This window comes from Mastomys coucha, unplaced genomic scaffold, assembly GCF_008632895.1.
Source record: "Mastomys coucha isolate ucsf_1 unplaced genomic scaffold, UCSF_Mcou_1 pScaffold7, whole genome shotgun sequence".
Classification (NCBI taxonomy): Eukaryota; Metazoa; Chordata; class Mammalia; order Rodentia; family Muridae; genus Mastomys; species Mastomys coucha.
The window spans coordinates 34,441,038-34,445,739 of record NW_022196913.1 but is presented as its reverse complement, the minus strand read 5'-3'; positions in this window follow the sequence as shown (position 1 = coordinate 34,445,739).

Sequence of the window (4,702 nt, the reverse complement as noted above, 5' to 3'; positions counted from 1 at the left end):
GACTACTCTTCCAGAGGGCCTGGGTTCAAATCCTAGCACCCACATAGCAGTTCACAATTATCTGTGACTCCAAGCCTAGGAAATCAACACCCTCTTCTAACTTCTGCAGGTAGCAGGTATGTACCCATACACATAACAAATAATTACATTTTAAATTAAATAAGGCATCTACACAGCTATGCAAGCCTGTAGGAAGCTCCTTGACCACTTCACACAGGTTTGATTTGGAGCTTTGATAAGATGAAAAAAATAAGGAATTCTATTTTTAACATTTTGCTACGTACAGACTTGCAGTGTTTTTCTGGAAGCTGTCTGGAAAAGGGCATGTAACGTTTGGCTAGAGCAGACGCTTGGGAGGACATGGGATGTCTGGAAGGGGTGTAAGCATACCCGACGGACAGCGGACGACGCTGTGGCAGCGGTTCCCCTTGTCTTCTTTGCTGATCAGTCTTTGTCATGACATCGGACCAAGAAATGGACCAAAGAACTTCCTGTGATATTCCTGTGACTTCTAAGCTGATTCGGCAGACTTAGGTTGATTCGCAGAGTCTCACAGTTTCTTCTGGATCAGACTGCCCTTGCTGCTTCATGAATAGTGTTTGTGAGTGGATCGAACCACCACTGCTGATTTGTGTAATCTAAACTGCTGATATCCTGACAATGAAGGCTGGAATTGCCCCCAAAGAACTATTTCTAACAAGTCCACATCTTCCTTTGTCCTAGTAACCTTTCTTCTCTACTACCTCTGGTGGGTGGTGGGCTAGAAGAGAGGATAAAGTGTTTAAGAATCCTTATTAAAGTAGTTTTTTTGAAAAATCTAAGCCTACAATCCTCTCGCTGCTCTTGATTGCAGATTCGATGTGACTAGACACTTCAAGGGCCTGCTGCCTGGTTTTCCCCACAACGATGTACTGTAACCTGAAACAGTGAGCCAAAATAAATTCCCCCAGAGTTGCTCTAGTTGGGATCTTTTATCACAGCAACAGAATGACACCAGGAAAATACATTTGCCATATGACCCACTGGTGCTTCTAGATACTTACCTTCTAGAAATGAAAACATGGTTTTACAAAAACATCTGCATACACGTTTGTAGCAGCTATATTCACAACTACCCAGATCAGAAAAAAAAGAAAAATAAAATAAACACAAATGTTCAATCAGTGAATGAAAAATCCAAACTAAGAAACTTTAGGGCATTCTCAGTAATCAAAAGGAAAGATGCACTGAGACACATTACTTGGGAAACTCTCAAAGCATCATGCTAATTCCAGGGTCCTTACAGAAGGCTGTGTACAGTATAGCACTTGTGCGAGACTATTGCAGACAGAGCTATAGCAAGCAGGAGACACAGTCTAATCCCACACAGGAGCACAGTCCCGCATGCCTTCAAGACAGCACGCACTACTTGACAGCACTGTTGTCCTTGCTCTGCTCACACAGCAAAGCCTTTCCACTCACTCGGTTTACAGGATCTGTTTCCCCACCCAAAAACTTCTCAAAGTCAGAGTCTTTCATCATCTTGGCTTTGGGGAAATATCTGTTTACAAATGTACAGACGCTCCTTGACATAACAGTGGGGTGAATGAAAATATTGCATTTTTTACTTAAAATGCATTAAGGGCCAACAAGATGGCTCATCCGACAAAGGTGCTTGCATCCCACCAACCCTGCAGACTTGAGTTCAATCCCCATGACACACATGGAGGAAGAAGGGAATGGAGTCCCACAAGTTATCCTCTGATCTCCTCATGCGTGTCTGAGCACATGAACACAAAATTAATTAATTGATTAATTAATTAATCAATCAATCATCTAATGTGTTTGGTACATTTTACCACCATGCATCTAGAGGTAGTCACACTGTGGTATCATCAGCTGTTTCCTGCCTGGCTGGGCTGAGTTTAGTGGGCACTGCAGCTCGCTACTGCCATCCAGTGTCTTGAGAGAGCAATGTGTTGCGCATCTCTAACCCAGGAAAAGACCAGAACGCACAGAGCAGGTTCTTCCAAATATGAAGTGAACCCATCTAAAATTGAAACTTCACTAGGAAGAGCTATAGGACACATAACTAATGGTCCCATAGCCCTCAGTGCCTGGCACAGCACTGGGCAGACAGAAGAAACTGAGTCTCTGTTGGTACAACAGTAGTGAAAGCCACAATTTCTAAAATGCTCCAGACAGTCATGATGTATCAGTCAGGCGAAGAATTTCAGGGCACTGCTCACTACAGGTGCCCCATCTCCATTGCGTCCCCAAACACACACAGTTCAGATGCTTCCATGGACCACTGGATGAACAAAATAGCCAACGGAATAAAAATGTGTTGATCATGCTAGCAGGCTGAGAACATCATCAGTAGTGGAATGCACTGCTGTCTACACAAGCCACTCCTAGTTGGGTGGCTGGTTTTGCAAGAAAACAAAACAAAACAAAAACAGAGCAACAATTGCACTGGCTCTTTTTCCAGACACATAGGGATCTCTGCCATTACATTCTACCTCTCCTCTTCACACCAGAGACTGCTTCTTCTACCTCTGTTACCAGGCATCTAAATTAGACAGCCCCGTGACTGCGGCATTCTAAAACCATACGGAACCATATGAACTTTCCAAATGAGTTCTTATTTTTTTTGTTTGTTTGGTTTGGTTTTTGAGACAGGGTCTCCTGCATCCCAGGCTGGCCTCAAATTTGGGACAAGTGCTGGGATTACACAAGTGCAGGAATGTACACTAACATTCCTGGCTTTATGTGGTTCTGGGATTGAATCCTTGTCCTCTTCATGAATGAACCCAGGTCAGATCTACATCCTTAGCCCATGGGATAGTCCTTGGTCCACCTTAAAGAGCTTCTCTTCAGAGCTGCTTGAAACACTACAAGCCTCCCTTCTGCTCAACTGCAGTCTTGCATTTTGCAAACACTTGGGGCATTTTAGAATCCAGTGGTTCACAGCTGTAGGTGCTGCCTCTGCTCCTGAATCATTAACTTTGTGGGCTGCAGCACCGGCAGCAGCTGAGACCCCCTGATTCACAACCCTGGGCTTCATAGACATGGGCCCCAAACCTGGAGGGGAACATCCAAACAAAGAGGGGCTGACAGTCCCTCTGGCTATGTGTGCTTTACCAGGAATAAATGAGAATCCACAAGAACAGCTCCCTCCCTGCACCTTAAGTCCTGCCTGAATGCAATTTTTCCAATAATTTAATTAACATTCACAGGAATATTAGATTAATTGGATTTTAATTCTGAGTGGCTATAAAAGTAGAGAAATGAGTCACCAGCCTATACTAATGAGAAGAGCTGTAAAGCTCTTCTCTGATAGGTACATACAGCAGGGTTATAAATATTTCATATCCAATTAATCGAATCTTGTCCACCGTACATGACACTGCTTTGAAACATCAATCAAAAAAATAACAGTCGCGTGGAAATAAAACTAGGAGCTTTGGAATAGCAGCCACATAGCCACTGGTCTTTCCTTCCCTGAGAGCCTCTAAGCCATCCCCTTGTTCCTATGCTGCCCCGAGGAGTAAGGTGCACTCAAACCAATAGTGACTGCTTCCCTGTGGTGGAGAAACTGATTAATCAGATTGCGGTTTTATGCAGGGCTGTGTGCAGAAGGTTATGTGAGTCCTGCTGCAAGTTGATTACAAGTGTAATGGCTACACGGAATAGCCCTCCGTAAATCGGCTCATTACATTTACCATCAGTTAAAAGGACTAATTGAAGCCTTACTGTTGCTTGCAATGAGCAGCTAGCAGCTATACATAAAGGCTCCCTACAGCTCCCCAAGCACTAGACCACTGAGTAGGGCTGCAGGCTCTTTCAGCTGTCTCGGCTTCTCCTGCCTCCTCTAGCTCATTATGTTGGCAGGAAGCAGAATCTGTCCAGCTATCCCTCTTCTGCAGACCCAAGACAAGTCTGTGATAGCAAAGACCCATGGAAAGCCTTGTTTGGCAAGTGATCAGAGTTTCCTAAGATGCACAAACAATTGTTACCTTGCTCTACTGTCTTGTCAGCTCTGCTACAGTTAGGCAGGGACAGGCAAAGGGGTCTGCGTGGGTATGCAAAGGCATGTACAAGGAGAGGAAATTGTAATCTCTTTCTGTTTTATTCATCATACTTCCAAAGAATAAATCTAAATTACTGTTCTCCATATTGTGACAAGACAAAGTGTGATATCATCTGCACCAAAAAAGGATGTACAACTGGGAATCCCTGACAGATTTTTGAGGTGAATTATTGGCATTTCACTTTCCTATGTAGAAAAAAAATCACAGAATTATCTATAAGAGTGAAAAATTAGAAACAACCCAATATCCATTGAGAGAACTATGGGTGTCTAAATTTAACATTCCTATACAGTGCCTCCAAGCTGATAGTTTAAATGATTTTCATGGAGAGCTATGCTTATTGATCTCGAAAGCCATCTGTGATGTGTGCTTGTATAGTCACAAAAGCAGATCACAGGACAGATGCAATATATTCCTACACATGGCGGCTTTTCCTAAGGCTCAATGTGCACTGAAAGTGTACATTTTTAAATCGATACCCATCTATACCCTTTCATAATCTCTCAGAAATTAGTGGGATGGAAAAAAAAAGATTGTTAAACCCAATTTGAAAAAAAAAGAAAAACTAAGCAAATCTTTTTGCTCATATTCTCTCACCTTTAGGAGAATGACTCTTGCCGTGTGTGTGT